The 21,641-nt window shown below is 44.2% G+C and overlaps 1 protein-coding gene across 7 annotated transcripts in view; it reads right to left on the reverse strand.

Moving 5' to 3' along the window:
* Window positions 1-19,284, reverse strand: part of SPIN1 (spindlin 1) — a 109,955-nt gene extending 90,671 nt beyond the window's left edge. For 3 of the 7 annotated variants that reach the window (XM_080670360.1, XM_080670357.1, XM_080670355.1), the window contains exon 1: window positions 19,173-19,260. The gene's annotated coding sequence lies outside the window, so the exon portion shown is untranslated. Of the gene's footprint in view, window positions 1-18,855; window positions 18,977-19,172 lie in introns of those variants that run through there. The other 4 variants (XM_080670358.1, XM_080670359.1, XM_080670361.1 and 1 more) reach the window with 4 other exon arrangements.
* Window positions 19,285-21,641: the final 2,357 nt, after the last annotated feature.

Below are 21,641 nucleotides of genomic sequence, written 5' to 3' on the forward strand. Positions count from 1 at the left end.
GGAAAAGGGATCTAGAAAGGAAAGTGAAGACCCCATGGCTGGCTCGCCACAGAAGTATGTTAATAGTCCACTTCCATGCCAGGAACTTCCGCTTGTCAGGCAACCTCCAGGTCCTTCACTCGCCCAGGAAAACTTTCAAGGATGAATGGGAGTGAGAATAAAGCAAGTTTTATTCAAGTAGAGAAAAAGAAGAAGGCCACTGAGCAGGCACTCTGTGAATGAAGCAAAAAGTACATGTCTGAGTGGACACAGACTAACTCAAGAATGAGTTGCACCATGTGAGCAAATATTAAACTGACTTACAGAAAGAATGGAAGCTGAAAATGTAATTCAATGCCTCAGGAGAACGCTGACAAGTTAGGATCCTATACATATCAAAAATATCCTTCAAAAAGGAAGGTCAATTTGAGACATATTTCAACTAACATACACTCAAGAGAATTCACTATCAGCAGTCACAACAGGTGGGAAACAAAGTGTTCTTCAGGCAGAAGGAAAATGTTCAAAGATGAAGGGGTTGGAATTATAGAAGGAATGAAGAGCAATGAAGAGGGTAAATCAAACAAGCTACTGACTGCACAAATTAATAATATCTTAAGATAAAATATACAGAGTATTATAACAGCACAACATTGATATACTAGAGAAAATGAGGTAGAGTTTAAGTGACAAAGAAAGGGGGAAAGAACCAAATATTAGATTCTGATAGGTCAAAGATGCACGTTTTAAGTAACTTACAAGTTAACAAGGGGAAAAAAACAACAATAAAAATTAGCACCCAAAGGAGGACTGGAAAGGCACATAAAACAGGTACAATAAACAGAAAGCACTTACTAAGATAACAGATTAAACCCAACTATGTCCATTATCTTGTTAAATGTTGTCAACAGACCAAATGTCCCAATTTTAAGAAATATTATCAGACAAGATTTTTTAAATTCCAACTGTCAACAAAATTATCTAAAACATAAGCACAAAGAAAGATTGAAAACAAAGGGTACAAAAATATATACCTAAGAAAAGATAGTGCAGCCACATGAATATTAAGATAAAAAAACTTGCCCTAGCCAGTTTGGCTCAGTGGATAGAGCATAGGCCTGAGGACTGAAAGGTCCCAGGTTCAATTCCAGTCAAGGGCATCTCCCCCGCCCAGGCCCTGGTGGAGCTCCTGAAGGAGGCAACCAACCCATGTGTTTCTCTCACATTGATATTTCTGTCTTCCAACCTTCTCTTAAAAAAAAAAAAAAAAAATCAATGGAAAAATATCCTCAGGTGAGGATTAAAAAAAAAAGATAAAATTTTACTTCTAATGATACTTTTGCCTTTAGGAGGAATACAATTGACTTTAAGTCCTTTAATTTATTTATTTATTTATTTATTTATTTTTTAAAGAGAGAGGGAGAGGGAGAGAGGCAGAGTGAAAAATCAATCTGTTGCCTCCCATCCCACAACCTGGTCATGGGCCCTGAGCATGTGCCCTGACCAGGAATCGAACCAGCCACCTTTCGGTGCACAGGATGACATTCAACCAACTGAGCCACACTAGCCAGGGCAAATGGAATTATTTTAAAAAACAAAATTGATGAAAAAGGTATGTCATTCTAAGCACGTATGCACCTAATAACATAACCTCAAAATATATAAAGCAGAAATTACCAAAACTAAGGATATTAAATACATTTATCTTGGTAACCAATACAAGCAGCAGACCAAAAGGGGAAAAAAGTTTACGGATGTGGAAGAATATAACATGATTAGTCAAGTTGAACTAACTGACAATCGCATCTGCTCTGGCCGGGTACCTCAGCCAGTTAGAGCCTCATCCTGATATGCCAAGGTTGCGGGTTTAATCCCGTCAGGGCATATGGAAGAATCAACCACTGAATGCATAAGTGGAACAACGCCCAGGCCAGTGTGGCTCAGGTGGTTGGAGCATCGTCCCATGCACCCAAAAGGTTGCCAGTTTGATCCCTGGCCAGGTAATCTATGTGTTTCTCTCTCATACCAATGTTTCTCTCTCTCTCTTTCTCTCTTCTCCCCTCTCTCTCTCTAAAAAACTAAGTAAGTGGAACAACAAAGTTCTCTTTCTCAAATCAGTCAATAAAAATAATAAGACACTACTACTACATCCACATTATTTCCAAGGATACACAGGACATTTACAAAAATTGATCATCTCTTTGGTCATAAACTTCAAAAAATATCATGAACTTTAATTCAACAGTGTTTTGATCACAATGGAATTTAGAAATCAATAAAAAACAGGCAGACGAGAGGATTCTTAAGAGCAGCGAAGCTATTCTGTATTTTACTACAATTGTGAGTACAAACCCATTGAATATACACACTTAAAGTGAACCCTAATGTAAACCATGGATTTGGGATAATAATGATGTGTCAATGTAGGTTCATTAATTGTAACAAATGTATACCAGGTGCAGGACATGGGAGGCTGTGCCTGTGTGGGGTCAGGGAGTACAGGAAAACTTGGACTTTTTGTTCAATTTTGTTGAGAACCTAAAACTGTTCTGAAAAATAAAGCCTTAAATTATTTTTAAGGTTTATCTAAGTTAATAAGTATACTAGTACAATGGGTACAAACAACCCCCAAAATTTTAGTTACTTGAAACAAAGTCCCACTCCCTTCCTCCCCTGCTCTCCCCCACCCTCCTCTTTTCTCCACCCCGGTCCTTCCTCTCTCCTCGGCTCACAAATAGACACATTAAACACCCGCACTGCACAAAGCTCCATCACTGGCAGGAGGAAGATGTGGCAAATCTCACTATTGCTCCTATAAGTTTGTGTGACAAGTCTTTTCTGCTCACATCACTGGCTAAGACAAATCACATGGCCACACTCAATTTAGGAGGCAGGAACCAGAGTAAGATTGTACTAACCACCCATTGGGATGACTAAAATTAAAAAGACTAACAATGCCAAATATTGGTGAGGATATGGAGCCACAATAATGTATTCACTGTAGCAGAAATTGGTATGTCTACTTTGGAAAAGTCTGGTACTATCTATGATGTGACCCATCAATTCTACACAACAGAAAAGCACGCCAGAAACATGTGCCTGAATGTTCACAGCAAGTCCAGTCCACTCACGTTAAGTCCCAAACCAGCCATGAAAGTGGAAATGAGGTAAGCCCCTTAGACCAGTGGTCGCCAACCGGTGGTCCACCGACCACTGGTAGTCCGTGAGGTCCGAAAGGTTGGCGACCGCTGCCTTAGACCACCTACCATGGGGAGCTTCACCTACCATGCGAGCTTAAGTGAATGACTCAGCTGCTCTGCTGAATCCATCACCATCCTCCCCGAGCCGCATGCATCCCTTACACACACTTTCTAGTAGGAGAGATGCTAAAGCAAGATACGAGGATACCTCTGACCCAACTTTTGGCCTTTCTCAGAACTGCACTGTAGCCCTAGCCAGTTTGGCTCAGTGGATAGAACATCACCCTACGGACTGAGGGGTCCTGGGTTCGATTTCAGTCGACACATGCCCGAGTTACAGGCTTGATCCCCAGTGTGGGGCGTGCAGGAGGCAATAGATAGATGATTCTGTCTCATCATTGATGTTTCAATCTCTCTCTCCCTCTTCCTTCCTCTCTAAAATAAATAAAAATAAAAAGAACTGCACTGTGGTCATAAGACTTTTCCCACCAGATGTCTTCTCCATCCCTTCCTCCTGCACATGCATCAAACCTGGCCTCAAGCCCTAGCTGGTTTTGCTCGGTGGATAAGTGCGTTGGCCTGCGGACTAAAGGGTCCCGGGTTCAATTCCTATCAAGGGCACATGCCCAGGTTGCAGGCTTGATCCCCAGTAGGGGGCATGCAGAAGGCAGCCAATCAATGGTTCTCGCTCATCATTGATGTTTCTATCTCCCTCTCCCTTCCTCTCTGAAATCAATAAATTAAAAAAAAAAAAAAAAAAAAAAAAGCCTGGCCTCACCTCCCTCAACACAGCTAATTCTAATTCCAACTTGCCCTCTTTTTGTTTTAGGGGGACCTGAACTAACAGTCTCAAACTGGAAACAAGCTAATACTTAACAGAAGAATGAATACACGAGTAATACGTGAATAAATCATACATGAATAGAGACTACAACTGTGACCACATAAATAAAATGCATGATGAAATGAGTGGTAGTTCCACAGCTGGTGTGTCACACACCATAGATGTGTCACTACGTCTGTACTTATAATATACTAGAGGCCCAGTGTACGACATTCGTGCACTGGGGGACATTCGTGCACTGCGGGGTGGGTCCCTCAGCCCAGCCTGTGCCCTCTTGCAGTCCAGGACCCCTTGTGGGATGTACGACTGCTGGCTTAGGCCCACTCCCTGGCAATTGGACATCCCCGAGGGGTCCTTAGCTCAGCTGTGGAGGCTGCTGCGCTTGCCAGCCGTGAGCCTGGCTTCTGGCTGAGCAGTGCTCCCCCTGTGGGAGCGCACTGACCACCCGGGGGCAGCTCGTGCATTGAGCATCTGCCCCCTGGTGGTCAGTGCGCGTCATAGCGACCGCATGTTCTGCCGTTCGGTCGATTTGCATATTAGCCTATTATATAGGATTTCATAATTTTTTTTGAAAATTAAAAGAAAATACAGGACTGAAGTCAACAGTCCTCAAACCAAAGGTGAATTTACTATATTAACTCAAATTAAGAAGCTATTTGAAGCTAAAGTGTTACTTTCTTACACAGAGCCCTCCTCCCCCTTTCTCCATCAGCCCCATCCCCCAGAGGTTACCACTGGTAAGACTTCTACGAATGTAATAAAATACTGTTGTGCAAATATTTAAAGCATAATACAAGTACACGAACATCTTAAAACACACATATGCATGCATACAAGACAATATACAGTGCTATACAACTTGCTTCTCATACTAAATGTTATGTTTTCGATGCAGTATAGTGAATTTAGAATGGATATAAAGATCATTTATTTTATCCTGTTAACCCCAATACTCTTAAACATCCATATCTGCATATTTGTACAAATGCATCTCTACAATAAATTCCTAGAAGTGGAATTGCTAGGCCAAATAGAGCATGTGCATTTTTTTTTAAATATATTTTATTGATTTTTTAAAGAGAGGAAGGAAGAGGGATAGATAGTCAGAAACATCGATGAGAGAGAAACATCGATCAGCTGCCTCTTGCACACCTCCTACTGGGGATGTGCCCGCTGCCTCTTGCACACCTCCTACTGGGGATGTGCCCGCAACCAAGTTACATGCCCTTGACCGGAATCGAACCTGGGACCTTTCGGTCCGCAGGCTGACGCTCTATCCACAGAGCCAAACCGGTTTTGGCGAGCATGTGCATTTTAAATTAAGTATATATAGTGAAGTTGCTTTCTAAAAATGTTCTACCAAATTATAGTCCCACCAATGACATGAATTATTTAAAGGCCATGTAGTGCTCTGGCCAGGTGGCTCAGTTGGTTGAAGCATCATCCCATACACCAAATGCTGCAGATTTGACTCCCAGTCAGGGCACATACCTAGCTAGGTGGCAGGTTCGAACCCCAGTTGGGGTGCATACAGGAGACAATGAATTGGTGTCGTTCTCTCATTGATGTTTCTCTTTCTCCCTTCCTCTCTCTCTAAAATCAATAAACATATCCTCGGTTGAGGATTAAAAAAATTAAAATTAAAAATAAAACCCGGCTGGTGTGGATTGAGCGTCCTTCCACGTACCAAGAGGTCACCAGTTTGATTCCAGGTCAGGGCACATGCCCAGGTTTTGGGCTAGGTCCCTGGTAGTGGGTGATGCTTCTCGCTCATCAATTCAGATATTTAAAAAATAACAACAATAAATGCCATGAGCCTGGCTGGTGTGGCTCAGTTGGTGGGACATTGTCCCATGTACCGAAAGATTGCCAATTTGATTCCTGGTCAGAGCACATGCCCGTGTTGTGAGCTCAATCTCTGGTAGGGGTCATGCAGGAGGCAGCCAATTGATGTTTCTTCTCTGTCCTCCCCCCTCCTTTTCTCTCTCTCTAAAAATCAGTAAAAATACTTAAAAATATATAAAGGCCATGTATTTTAGATAAAACTTAATTCGTCAATAATATTCCAAAAATTGTGAAAAATCATTATAAATGGGAAGTATGAGATTGCATTTATTTTTTAACTGTGTTAATTTAATGGAAAATTTTAAACAATACCAGAGTAAACAAGAAAATTACCAAGTTGTAAACCAAAGATTAATTCTAAATAAAAAAGTGACTGCCACCCTAGGATCCAACTATCCCCACTGCACTTACGTTCAGCAGTCCAGTGCCAGTCGATTCCTGCCCTACAGAAAACAGTGACCAGTGCTCTCAAGATAACTCAGATCTGGCCATGGACAGTGTGGCTCAGTTGGTTGGACACAATTCAGTGCACAAAAAGGTTGCTGGTTTGCTTCAAGTCAGGGCGCATGCACAAGTTGTGGGCTCGATCCCCAACAGGGTGCATGCAGGAGGCAACCAATATTCTGTTCTCATATCAATGTTTCTCTCTCTAAAAAAGAAAACCAATCAAAATATATATTTTTTAAAAACACTAGACTCGCCAAAACCGGTTTGGCTCAGTGGATAGAGCGTCGGCCTGCGGACTGAAGGGTCCCAGGTTCGATTCCGGTCAAGGGCATGTAACTTGGTTGTGGGCACATCCCCAGTAGGAGGTGTGCAGGAGGCAGCTGATCGATGTTTCTCTCTCATCGATGTTTCTAACTCTCTATCCCTCTTCCTTCCTCTCTGTAAAAAGAAAATCAATAACATATATTTAAAAAAACAAACAAAAAAAAAAACACTAGACTCCACTCACAAATGTCTCATAGCTGTGGGATAAGGCATGAGCACTGAATCGCCCGAGGGTGGGCAAGAAGGTCTTTCATGACAAATCCACTCCAACACTCCAGTCTCCCTAAATTTATGAACCCTTCCTCTATTGTACACCCAGGTAGTTTCAGCAGCTCAACTTTGCTTAATTAGCACAGGTTACATTTTGAGAGGTTTCAGGTGCAACAGGGGACCTTTTGCAACCCCTCAAGCTACAACAATGAATGCAGAATCTCTGCTTATAGGCCCGTATCAATAAATTCAGTCTAACCAAACTTTTAACTCCTTCCACCATTATCCCACAACCTTAAGATTCATTCCCACACATATTCCCCAGGTTCTTAACTATATAGTGGCAAACCAGACCACCTTTTAGAAGGTAGCACACCTCCTCATGGGTCACAGTTTGCACCTCAGCCTTTTTTGCTCAAACCTTTATTGTTGAGGGTATTACAGATGTCCCCTATATGACCCCCAATGCCCTCCTCCACCAGGTTCCTGCCCCACCCGAGGCCTTCACTACCCTATTGTCTGCGTCCATAGGTTATGCATTTTTGCATGTAAAATCTTTGGATAATCTCTTTCCCCTCCCCACTTCCCTCTGAGATTTGTCAGTCTATTCCATGTTTCCATACCTGATTCTATTTTATTCACCAGTTTACTTATCATGTAATACAGGTTTGCTGGTGATGAACTCCTTTAGCTTTTTCTTGGCTGTGAAGCTCTTTATCTCACCTTCAATTTAAATGATAGCTTTGCTGGGTAGAGTAATCTTGGTTGTAGGTTCTTGCTTTTCATCCCTTTGAATATTTCTTGCCACTCCCTTCTGGCCTGCATAGTTTCTGTTGAGAAATCAACTGACAGTCATATGGGTGCTCCTTTGTAGGTAACTAACTGCTTTTCTCTTACTGCTTTTAAGATTCTCTCTTGTCTTTAATCCTTGGCATTTTAATTATGATGTGTCTTGGTATAGGCCTCTTGGGTCCCTCTTGTTTGGGACTCTCTGTTTCCTGGACTTGTAAATCTATTTCTTTCACCAGGTAGGGGAAGTTTTCTGTCATTATTTTTTCAAATAGGTTTTCAATATCTTGCTCTCTCTCTTCTCTATCTGGCACCCCCATGATGCTAATGTTGATACACTTAAAGTTGTCCCAGAAGCTCCTTATACTATCTTCATATTTTTGACTTTTTTTTTTTTTTTTTTGCTCTTCTGATTGGGTGTTTTCTGCTTCCTCATTCCAAATCGTTGATTTGATTCTCAGAATCCTTTACTGTTGAATCCCTATAAATAATTCTTAATTTCAGTTAGTGTGTGCTTAATTTCTGACTGGCCCCTTTTCATGTCTTTTGATGTTCTCACTAAGGTTCTTGAAATTCTAAGATCCTTGAAAGTCTCATTAAGTCCCTTGAAGGTCTCATGAGTAACCATATAACAATGGTTTTGAACTCTGTACCCAGTAGTTTGCTTGCTTCCATTTCTTTCATTTGACATGTTTGTCTCCGCATTTTGGTTGCTTCCATGTGTTTGTTTCTATGTATTAAGTAGAGCAGCCTTGTGCATTAGGTATCCTGAAGGATCCAGTGGCTCAGCCTCTAGGTGTGCCCCTGTGTGGGCTATGTGCACAGTATTGTTGTAGTTGAGCCTTGATTGCTGTTTGTGTTACCGGGAGGAATTGACCTCCAGGCCAATTGGCTGTGAGGACCAACAGGGACTGCAGTGGAAGAGCAGCTGTGCAGGAGACACCCTTATGGATCAGGACTTGGTTCAGTGGGGCTTTGGTGCTGAGTCTGCCCCTTGAGTGTGTCACTTGTGGATGTGTAGAGTTGTAATCTAGTACGGTCTGAAGCTGTCCACTGGGTGCACTCGCTCTGGTGCCTCCCAGGAGGTGCAAAGTCACCCACTGCCTAGGGCCACCCAAAGGAGCTACAGAAAGGTCAGCAGATGGCTCCTTCTTGTATTGGGCTTGTAAAGTGCCCAGACAAGGTCCAAGTATAAAGCAAGGCAGGCTGGTGCTAGTGTTGGGTCTTGGGCCTTTTACTGATAGGTTTGGGGCACGCTGACGCCAGCTGCTGCTTGTTTGAGAGATTTTAGCAAAGTTTGAAGCCTGAGTCAGGACAGACCATTCATATGGAAAAGCTTGGGTGGAGCTGCAAATTGGATGGGGCAGGTTCTCAGGGAATCACTAAGGTAGAGAGACAAGTGCAAGCTGGGTTGATAGAAACTCAGATATGGCTGCCAGTCAGCTCTGCGATGGGGGAGGTCCCAGCACAGGAACAATGACTCCTGCAAGGATCCCCATCTAAGAGAAAGCCGCCCCAAGTTCTTACTCAGATGTCATACAGTCCAGTTCCTCCCCATACATCCCTGGGTTCCCTGAAAGCTGCCCAGAGCTGGAACTCAGAGGGATCGAGTCCTAGTAAGTTTGTGGACCAGCACTTTAAGAGGAACACCTGGGCCTCCAGCAGCCTCCGTGTCACTCAGCCACAATCCCTGCTGGTTTTTATAGCCCAAAGTTACAGGGACTTCTCTTCCCAGCTCTGGAACCCTAGGCTGGGGGTCTGGTGGGGCTGGGACCTCTTGCCCCTTGGGGGGGAAGGGGGTCCTCTGCAACAAAGATATCCCTCCTGATTAAAATATGGCACACGTGGGTGTTGTACCAGCCCATTCAGAACCTCCACGCCTCCTACCAGTCTTGATGTACTTTCTTCTTTACTTCTCTAGTTGTAGGACTTCCATTGAGCCAGCTTTCAGGTGATTCTGAATGATGTTTGTTTTGTATTTTAGTAGTAATTTTGATGTGGTTTGTGGGAGGTGATGAGTACCGGCCATTTACTTACCATCTTTGTCCTCTGCTGCACCTCACACTTTGAAATTTGCTGGGACTATCCTAGGAGAGGCCAATTACAGGTTTTTCAGGGCATGGAGATTACGTTCCTCAGACACCAAATGTAAAGACTTTCTATTGGCAAAGGTAGTCCAGCAGAATTTAGGGTTTCAAGGTTTCCAGGTTAATCAGAATCTGACCATATGCTCTTAATTCAATTTTCAGGATCCCATTCCTTACCAATCAATGCTTTCACTTACAAACTGGGAGTTCAATTTGTACTTTTAGGGCAGACACAGAAACTCACTTTATGTAGAACCTGAGTGGGGAATTTAAAACCCAAATTCATCATTTCGTTTTATAATGTTTTAACTTAGCTGAATCACATTCCCCAGAATTTCCTCTCCTGCTTATTTCTGGTTTGGGCAGGCCACAAGAGAGAGTCTTGTGCAGCAGGCAGAGGGCACAAGCAAATGGGCACTCACTGATCTTCCCATCGACCTCACTGATTCAAGGCATGATTGGGCCTGCATCTGCTGCAGCACCTGCTTGTACCTTCCCTTCCCTGAGCTCCTCTGCCTCCTAGGCCAAGTGTGTGTAGTTAGCCCCATGACAAGGGTCCAGCTCTTGTAGGTCACCCACACAACCAAGGTCACAGACAACAGAACACAGCTTTCAACCTGGCCTGCTGTGACCTCTAGCTTGTTCATATTCTCTTCCCCACTACACATCCATCTTCCATTCCCAAATGCCTGCTCTGTGAACATCAAAGTCCAGCATCAGCCATGTAGGTAACAGCCATATTGTCTACTAGAGGCCTGGTGCACGACATTCGTGCACTGGGGTCAGGGGTGACCCTCAGCCTGGCCTGCGCTCTCTCGCAGTCCAGGACCCCTCGGGGTATGTCCACCTGTGGGGAGCGGGCCTAAGCTGGCAGTCGGACATCCCCCGAGCATCCTTAGCACTGCCGCAGAAGCGAGAGAGGCTCCTGCCACTGCCGCTGTGCTGGCCAGCCATAAGCCCAGCTTGTGGGTGAGCGGCGCGCCCCCTGTGGAAGCACACTGGCCACCAGGGGGCAGCTCCTGCATTGAGTGTCTGCTCTCTGGTGGTCAGTGCACATCATAGCAACCAGTCATTCTGCCATTTGGTCAATTTGCACATTCGTTTTTTATTATATAGGATATTTTTCCTCCTGGCTCTGTTTTTGTTCATCAGTTTATGTTGTTCATTATATTCCACGAATGAGTGAGATCATGTGATATTTATCTTTCTCTGACTGGCTTATTTCGCTTAGCATAATGCTCTCCAGGTTCATCCATGCTGTTGCAAATGGTAAGAGTTCCTTCTTTTTTACAGAAGCGTAGTATTCCATTGTGTAGACATACCACAGGTTTTAATCCACTCATCTGCTGATGGGCACTTAGGCTGTTTCCAAATCTTAGCTATTGTAAATTGTGCATAGGGGTGCATATATCTTTTCTGATTGGTGTTTCTGATTTCTTGGGATATATTTCTAGAAGTGGGATTACTGGGTCAAACGGAAGTTCCATTTTTAATTTTTTAAGGAATGAGATGGTTAATGTAGATAACTGTAGAGACAAGCCCATTTAGGAGCCACCATTTATAGAACCATGTACTTTTAATGTGCATTTCCTCCTGTGACTGGGCCGAATGCAAAGGTAGGCTAGTCACAGTGGGAAGTTAATCACCATTTCCTTCTCCAGGTCCTAAAAATAATGACCATTGGAATGATAACAGCTCTTCTGCCTATGTCACTATACAATGAGTGGCCAGATTATTATGATCTCTGAACACATAATAATCTGGTCACTCAGTATATATATGTTAGAGGCCCGGTGCATGAATTCATGCATAGGTGAGGTCTGGCCAGCCTGGCCAGTGGGAGGGGAGATGGGCGGTTGGCCAGCCTGCCTGCTGGTCGAACTCCTGGTCAAGGGGACAATTTGCATATTAGTCTTTTATTATATAGGATAAGCTGCTCCGTCAGCTCCTACACCTTAACTTGGGTCCCTAATAACCACTGATTGAGAGACCTCTGTGCAGAAGACCAGGCATAAACACACAGCTTCCACCTTCCCATAAAGAATTCTAGTTACTGTCCAGGGGGTTTGAGCACTCACAAACCAGGCATTGAGCAAAGTAGTATTAAAGTAATTAAGAGCAAAAACAGGAACAGTCTCTGTTTTCATTAACCTCAGCCTTTTTTAGAAAATAAAAATTTGCCCTAGCTGGTTTGCTTCAATGGATAGAGCGTTGGCCTGCAGACTGAAGGGTCCCAGGTTCGATTCCAGTCAAGGGCACATGTTGTGGGCTCGATCCCCAGTAGGGGGTGTGCAGGAGGCAGCCAATCAATGATTCTGTCTCATCACTGATGTTTCTATCTCTCTCTCCCTCTCCCTTACTCTCTGAAATCAGTAAAAATATATATAAAAGCAAAGAAAAATTCATAAATTAGCACTATAAATTTGATAAGCATCAGGGAGAATAGCAACGTCTCTAATAGGAGGACTTCCTCCCCTTGGTCAAAAAAATCTTCAGCAAATGGATGGCTCTTTTAGTAGGTATGAGGGTTTCCTGGACTATTGTCTCTACCTTTATTGGACAAATGTACAAACTCACACACAAAAACTTCATGCAAAAGCTGTATTTGAGACAAGCTCTAAAGACTAGGAATAATGAAAGAAGGACAGAAAAGCATTCCAGGCAGAGGAAAAGAACAAGTGCCACACTCCCTGGTGGAGGAGATGATGGGCACAGGAACTAGCAGAAGGACTAGCATGGCTAGAGCTAGAAAAGCAAGGGGAGATGTAGTGCACAGTAAGGCAGAAGTCCCAAAGGATGAACACTGCCCTTGAGGCCATGTGATGTAGTTCTGTCTTTAAAGCAATAGGAAGCCACTGAGAGTTTTAAGTAAGAGGGTGACATGAGATCTGCTTTTTTTTTAATGTAATTTTTTACATTACCAGAATTACAAACATATTAACTTATTACCCAAAAATCAATCTTAAAGTTATTCCTGCACAAATAAAAAACAATATATCCACAAAGTATTCACTGAAGTGATAGAATATAAACAACCCAACTGTTCATCATTAGGAGACAAACTACAAACACAAAAGAATAAAAAAGAGCTCATATGAAGTCATCTCCAGAATATATTAAAAGGAAGAAACAAAACAGTGAACACAGAGTTCTAGACTTTGTTTAAGAAAGGAAGAGAAATAAAAAATACATGTATGAACTTGTATTTGCAAAAAGGAAACACTGGAAGAATAAACCAGAAACTAATAAAAATGGGGCAGGAGGGGGACAGGTACAAAGGACAGGAATGGGAGGCTGTAAACATACCTTTGTAATACAGCCTTAACTTCTAAACCACATAAATGTTTACATACTAAAAAATACATTACATAAATTAAAACAATCCTTAAACATTAAGAATTTCATGCAAATAAACCAAACTAATAATCAAATCAGTAGCATAATCAGAAAATATTTTAAAATGATTTTGTAATTCAGAATGTCAACTATACATCCTTATGTGGATAAGTTTTAAGAACAAAAATAACTAATAAAATATAAACCTACAATCATTTTTATTAGTGTTTTAAAATGACTATATTTATATTGTAGGAAAAAGAAAAGTAACTAATATTGCTAAAAATGTAAATTTTCAATGGTATGAAATGGAAATATCCATAAAGTCAAAATGTATATATCTCAAGTCTGTCCAGTGAAAACAGGGGCATCCCAGTAGCAATCAGGACACACACCACCAGGTTCTGGTATCTAAATTCCATTCCAGATAAAAGAGGTTAAATGAATCACCTGATAGCACTTTATGTGCTCAGTGTTTCTGGCTGTATTGGGTTTGTGAGACTGATGTAACAATAAAGTGAAATCTTCCCCTCTGAAAAAAAAGAACCCGCTAACAGGTACTGGGCAGGAAAAACACAAAACGTGTCTCAGACACCTTGTGTCAGGAACAAGAAACAGTTCAAAGATGAATGGAGTTGCAACCAAGGGAAGAAAACTACCTTGAAAGGACACCACCATACCCAAGTTAAGACAAACTGAAGAAAGAGTGATTACTACTTGGTTAAACGCACTGGATACACACAAAAAACATATGCCACAGTGATGTTCAAAAGAGAAAAAGAGCAAAAAGAAACTCACAACCAACTAACCCATACGCAGTCAAGAGGATATTGTTATCACTTCTGTCAGGATATACAGATAGATATAAAGATCATATATACAATATATAGATCATTTACAAACATATAGATCATTTTTGGACAGATCAAGAAATTAAACCTAAGTTATAAGAATATAACTATAAGCAAAGTGATCAACTTACTATAAACAAATATAATCAAAGTTTTTTTTAAAAAGTTGCTTTGCCTTTTAAAGACACTACTGCAACTTGAAAACATCTAAAATGGAATAAAATGCTTTGCTAGTCTTTTCATTTTCACTCTCAACACTTTGATAAAATCATACCCATATTTTATCCAACATCTGGATAAATACCCCCAAACGTCAACACATTTGACATTCTAATCTAGTGACTCCAGACCAATCCGCCTGCCTCAAATGACTTCACCGGCCTTCCCCAATAGGCCAGACCCTGGAGACAAAAGATCCTACACTCACAGTCCTCCTCTCCCCGCTTCATGTTGTTCAATGCCTGTCCATGGCTTCCCCCACCTACAGGATAAACACTAACTGCCTTAACATGATATATGTAATTATTTACAATCTGGCCCCAAATTCATTCCTAGAAAAACGGGCCATCCCAAACTAAAGGTGGCATCAGCAGGGGTGAACATCATCGTCATGATCAATACCCACAGGGCACTTACTACATCCAAGAGCCACTCCACTGAAATGTACACTTGATGAAGTAGGTGTCCCCATCCCATTCTACAAATAAACATAACATCCAAAGGAGTAAAAGATAATGAGGGCCATGTTTTGGCTGGGATTCAAACCTAGGATTGTCTCAAAACTTTCTTCATGCTTTTTTTCCTGCTATCCCTTCCATCCTCTCCTACTCTGTATTCTGTGGGAGCATCATCACCTTCTCTTTCACAATACCCTCTGCATAAAATGTTCTCATTATGTATGTACATGTGTATCTTCCCTACAAACTGTTAAGGTCTCCAAGGGCACATCTTTATTATGCCCATACATAACTTGTTCTGGAAAAGATTTATGGCAATTTTAGGATCATAAAATAAACACCTAATAAAGATTTCATTAAAAATTAAATTGAATATGGGGGCACAACTAAGAACCTGTTTACATCAACATGAAAAAAATCCTGCTGATAACTACAGCAAAGTTCAAAAGAGCCTGGCCAGTGTCACTCAGTAGGTTGAGCGTTGTCTCGTGCACCTAAAGGTCGCCAGTTCGATTCTGGCAAGGGCACATGCCTGGATTTCAGGGCAAATGCCTGGGTTTCAGGTTCGGTCCCTGGTTGGGGTACAGGTGCACACGGGAGGCAACCAATCAATGTTTCTCTCTCACAATGAAGTTTCATTCTCTCTCTAAAATCAATAAAAATATATTAAAATATATTTTTATTGATTTTAGAGAGGAAGGGAGATAGAAGCATCAATAATGAGAAAGAATCACTGATTGGCTGCCTCCTGCACACCCCCTACTGAGGATCAAGCCCACAATCTGGGCATGTGCCCAGACTGGGAATCAAACCATGACCTCCTAGGTCCACACTCAACCACTGAGCCACGTCAGCTGGGCAATAAAAACATATTTTAAAAAAACAAAAATAAAATAAAAACAATGAAAGTTCAAAAGAAGGGGAAGGAAGTCAACAATGTTTGGCTTCAGCTGCCTTTTTTTTTTCAGGAATTGTAAACACTACAGTCTATTTAATTTAATTCTCATAAAAGCCTTATATAACAGGTTTCATCCCAGTTTACAGATGGGGAATCAGAAGTTCAAAAAGGAAAGGTGAGCCATGGCCGGGCAGCTCAGTTGGTTAGAGCATCATCCCAATACAAATTTTATTCCTCAACAAAGATTGGGGATTCAATGCCCAGTCAGGGCACATACAAAAAGCACTCAATGAATGCATAAATACGTAGAACAAATCGATGTCTATCTCTAGCCTTAAAAATCAATAAGTAAGAATAAAAATATTTTTTTAAAAAGGGCTACATGATGAATCAGCTATGTGACTTTGGACCAATGGGGCTGGATTTCAAACCAACTCTTCTGAGTTGAAAGGTCATTCTATCTCTATGTCGAACTCCAAAGCTCATCTCCTTTTCACAATACCATAATGTCTTCCAAACTGAACAAAATACTTGGACAAAATAATTGATTCCCATCTTCCAATTTATTCTTTTCAAAGAGAGAAGAAAACACATTTAGTTAAGCATCTAATAAGCATAAGGAAATATTTACATGAATATATATTAACTGCTTTCTCAGCAGTTAATTAAGATCCTAATAGCTAAACCAAAGCAATACCAAACAGCATTATTTTTAATCTCTAAATAATCCACATTAGTAACTTCAGAAACAACAGTATCTTTTTCATGTATTTCTAACATACCAAGGGGAAAAAAGTTAATTAAGAAATACAGCCATAAGTTGTAACTGCAATCAGATAAGTAATCCAGTAGTGAAAACACTGTAATTAAATTCCTTTTAGGTAAGACTTCAAATAATTCATAATTTCTCATCAATACAGTAAGAGATAAATCTGATGCAAAGGCACACACAAACCACATCAACCTCTCACTTCAAAATGAAAGGAGAGGCAACATTATCTAAAATACACTGTAAGGACCCCCATGACCAACATTACCTAGATTTCATGGGTGTTAATAGATATTACACTAAAAACAAAACAAAGAGATCTGGGGCCAAATATGGAAAACACTATTTCTCACAGCCCAAATGCAAAAATGTGAATTGTGACCCTAGAAGGAAAGGGATGGCATTGTTTCCCAAACTTAGTTGACCAAGAAACCCTTTGTCTATCCTATAAGAGCTCCTAGAACTACAGATGCTCCTAAACTTACAATGGGGTTATACCCCAATGAATCCATTATAAGTTGAAAATATCGTAAATCAAAAATGCATTTAGTAGACCTAACCTACATCCTGGCTTAGTCTAGCCTACCTGAAATGTGCACAGAGCACTTACATTAGCATACAGTAGGCCAATTATTTTTTTAATATATATTTATTGATTTCAGAGAAGAAGGGAGAGGAAGAGAAATAGAAACATCAATGATGAGAGAGAATCCTGGATCGGCTGCCTCCTTCACACCCGCTACTGGGGATCCGACTGCAACCCATGCATGTGCCCTGGACCGGAATCGCACCTGGGACACTTCCGTCTGCAGGCTCTATCCACTTAGCAAACCGGTAGGTCTTTCTCGCCAGAAACCGGACACAAAGATGGCTGTTTTATAGACATGATGGAACGCAAAAACCCAAAACAAGGTCCTAAAAACACTGCCAACATAGTTCACTGTAGAGTATTGATGTGATCAGGTGCCTGACTGGGAGCTGCGGCTCACTAGCCCAGGAACAACTCAAAACTCAAAATTTGAAATCCCGTTTCTATTGAACAGGAATTGCTTTCATGTCATTGTAAAGTCAAAAAATCATAAGTTGGGAACTATCTGAACAGTCACAAAGAATTCACCTTAAGTAATACTGCTTCGGATATTCCAGAACTAAGTAAATACTGTTACTGTATTCTGAATTGGTAATTAAAGGTATGGTTAGAAACAGTACTAGTGAAATTCTCGGGATCATCAAAAGTCTTTTTAAAAAAATCCTAAATTGAACGTAAATTGATGACCAGAGACACTCTTTCCTTATTCATTTCACAGCATTTTAACAGTGACTATTTCCCTACTCAAAATATTAGAAATAAAGAAATTTTATTTTATTCCTCACAAGAAACTGATGCCTACTACTGATAATTCTGACCTTTTGTGCAACCTTTACATGTATTAGCCTGATAATAAATGTTCTATAAATTAGTAGCTACTACAATTTTTTGGTGTTTGCCCATTAACTAGGAGAAGGGAGTTGGGAGGTCTCATTTCACTTAAGCCCCATCTGTAATTTCGCAACTAAAGTTCATAACCCCTTAAGTGTTCACAAACTCAATTTGTCCTAGTCTTCATCCCCAAGTATAGGTTTAATTTTCACTTCCTAACAAAGCTATGTACAAAACAATTACTGTATTCTCCCTTTACAACGATTCTTCCAGAAAATTCCAACAGAAGTTATACAGGTATTACCATACCTGTAGGTATGTCTACTGAAGTCACGTTAAGCAATGTAATCCTTTAAAACACTGAAATGTTTATCTCGAGTTGCTTTGTGACGTATAGGTAAAATAATCCGCACTTGCCACTTCAATATGTAGGAAAAACCCTCTCCAAAACCCGGAATCCGAACCACAAATCAAAGGAAGCAAATTGGCATAAAACAACTGCATAAACAGATTTGGGATGCCTATGTCGAGGCATATACTGCGGAGACGGTCACTAAAATCTATTCTAGTTACAGAAAAAGGGGTCGCACCCCCAGTGGAGAGGCAGGCAGATCCCAACGCAAGGCACTGCGCAGTTTCCGCGTCATGGGATTCTTCTCCACAAACGCTGCGGAATGCGCTCAAGGTCATCGTGAGGAAAAAAGTGTTAGTGTGTGCGAGTGCACCGACCTCGCCAGCCTCCCGTCCCGCGCAAGGCGCCTAGGGCGCAGGATGCCGCGCGGAAAATGGGGCGGTGGGCGTCACGGGAAGCCCCAAGCAGCCGCCTTCTCCGCCAGGCCCACCGCCGAGACCCACGGACAGCGCCGGGCTGCAGGTTATCACCCGCAGAACCTCCTCCCCTCCCATCCCTTCCCAGGGGTCCCACAAGGTCCACGCGTCGCAAGGGATCCCGCACCGCCTAGCCCCGGACTCCGTAGGCCGTCCCCGCCCCTCCTCACCCCACCCTACCCTACCCCACATCTTTTCTCACCCTTCCCCACATCCTTTCCTCCTTGCCTCCCTCCCCTTCCGCCCCCCAAGACCCAGGGGACTTGTACCTTTTCCCCCTTCCTTCAGCCCCTCCCCCGTCTGGGAGGTCCCGTTTCCCATCCCCAGCCCAGCCCGCGTTATGCAACTCACCCCACCCGCCCCCGCCAGCGCCCGCCGCATCGGTCCCCCTCCCCAGGTCGCACCGCCCGCCCGGGGCCGCGGCGCCCGGAACAAAGCGCGCGGAGCTGCCGGGCCAGGGGCGGCGGCCATGTTGGCGGGGGCGGTGAACAAAGGCGAACGGCCGGAGGCCCCCGCCCGCGGCCCGGCCGGCAGGGGGCGCTGTACAGGCGCCACTCGCTGCCCGGACAATGCGCCGTGGCCCGCCGCTCCCCGGGCGCCACCGCCCCTCAACGAGCCCACCGCGCCCCCGCTCGCGACGCCCTCTCCCCTGCGGCACACGGCCTTACCTGTCGGCCACTGAGGCCGCTGTCCTCAGCCCGCGGGCCCCGCCGTCCCGCGCCGTGCTCCCGCCCCAGCCCAACCGAGCCAGACGGCGCCGCCCCGCCCCCGCTCCGCCGCCGCCGCCGCCGCCGCCCGCCCTTGGCCGCACGGCGCACGCGTACTGCGCTTGTCGACTGCGCCGGCCGCGCCGCCCGGCCTCGGCCGGACGGGCCACACTGCGCAGGCGCCCCAGGCGATGGGCGGGGCCTGGAGCTACTCACCTGGAGGCCGGATGGGCGGGGCGGTACGGAGCACTGCAATGCCTAGCGGCGGGGCGGGGCGGGGCCTGGCGGGCAGTGGAACGGACAGTCACCTGCGGCGGAGCCGAGCCTGACACTGCCCACCTGATGGCGGGGTGGCGGGGCAGCGGGGCGGGGCTTGGGTCTGCTCTCACTGAGCGGTGCGGGGCCTCAGGGGCCCAGGTGCGTGCCGGGAAGGGGCGGTATTCGGAGCGGGGAGGTCCGAGAGCCCGAGTGCGCCCTTCTGACGCCGAAGTAAGGCCTCCAGGGAAGTTTCGATTTTTCGCTCAGTGGGAGGCCCATAACGGAATGGCCAGCTCTCCTTGTCCTTGGATTAAAGCAGCAAGTCGTCCTGCGGCGCGCTCGCTGCCCTTCGGATGAGGCCGGACACTGGCACAAGGGTGTCCTCGGTCTGAGCCGTGGCCCCCATCGACGGCTTCCTTCCCGCGCGGACCCCTCCGCCGCCCCGCGCACCGCTGCTCGGACGGGGCCTGGTCCACTCACCTGCCCTACCTGGAGAGTAGGGGGTTAGGGAGGCGTCTGCAAGACCTGACATTCCCCGCATGCCCGGCCGCCACCGCAACGGGAGTACTCGCCCGTCTCTCCAGAGATCAGGAGCCAAGCATGCCCATGGCTACCGCTGAACTTGTTTGACTTTATTTCACCCAAGGCGCCCTTTAAGCGTTAGGGTAGGTGTTTGCAGGAGGAGGAGGGAGAGGACGGAACAGTTTTGACTCCTAAGGAGCTGAGTGCGGGACCTGGAGGCTGACTCCCGCGTTTGAATCCTAACCCTGACCAGTGTTCTCCCCTTCGTCCAAACTTGGTTTTCCTCCACAACCACCCCACCCCCAGCGCTCTCTCTTGACACTTCCCTTTCCCCCGCCCCCGGCCCCCGCCAGCCGGTGTCCTCCAGCCAGTCCCTGGCCAAACGTGGTTCCTCGAGTGCAAAGGCACAGCCAGCGAGCCACCGCGTGATAAACTGCCTCCTCGAGTGTTAGGTTGAATGACAGGACTTACTATTGGAAAGCACTCTGTGTACTCTAACCTCAGCACACTTGTTAGTTAGCAGTGCTCTTGGGGTTTCACTGGCACCTTTTCTACCAAATAAGATGGCTACTGCTACGTGCCTGCCCTAACAGTGCTCATCTCGGATGACGCATTGGCAGGCAGGCTCAGGAAGTTCACAGGCCAACCAGAGGACCAATTTAGATACAAACAAGTGAAAGTGAATCTCCTACTTAGCAGGAAGCATTGGGACATTGTTACTTTCGTTTGTGTGTTTAATGTTGATGGCCCAGACAATAGTGGAGCAGTTCAGGAACAAGAAGGAATGGTGCCAAGGAGTCAACTGGTTGGAACACTTCAGTAGCTCCCTTGGTTTTTCCACCTCTACACTGTTGACTTTTGGGGTCAGATAATACTTTTTCAAGGGGAATGTTTGACAGCATCGCTGGCCTCTTTTCACTCAGATGCCAGTAGTACACCCATTCCCTCAACGGTATCACAACCAAAAATGTCTCCAGACAAAGCCAAATGTCTGGAGATGAACCCCTGGTTTAAATGTTGCCTCTAGTAATGGTTGTTAGAGCTATCAAGGCCAAAGAACTCAGCCAGCCCTTTGTTTGAAAGGGCCACACTCCCCAGGAGGCTACAATTCCTGCTAGAAGTATCTCAGCTGTTGGAACAGCATTAGGAACAATGGAATGTATGCCCATGCAGCCCTGTGATTTACAAACATACCTTCAGTCTAAAAAGTCAGTATCAAGGAAAACAGAAAAGTTAGAGAACCTCTCTCCACAGGAGACCACCAGTAAATCATCCTACAGCTGGTTGAAGGAAAGAAGCTATGAAGGAGATGGGGGACAATTGGAGAACTTTGTGAGAGGAATATGCATTAGAAAATATTATGGAATCATTAAATGTTTCAGTGTTATGATGGCTGTTGATGAGAATGCCTTGTTATTAGGAGAGGTGTATGCTGAATTACTTAGAGCAGTGGTCGGCAAACTGCGGCTCACGAGCCACATGGGGCTCGCAAGCCGCAGTTTGCCGCTCTGTTGACTAATGAGTTTGCTGACCACTGACTTAGAGTAAAGAATTCTCCTGGCTATAACTTTCAAATGACTCAGAAGCATCTATTTTATAGAGACATAAAGCAAATGCAGCAAAAAGTTAACAGAACTGGGTGATGGGTAT

The sequence above is a fragment of the Plecotus auritus genome (assembly GCF_963455305.1).
Source record: "Plecotus auritus genome assembly, chromosome: 5".
Lineage (NCBI taxonomy): Eukaryota > Metazoa > Chordata > Mammalia > Chiroptera > Vespertilionidae > Plecotus > Plecotus auritus.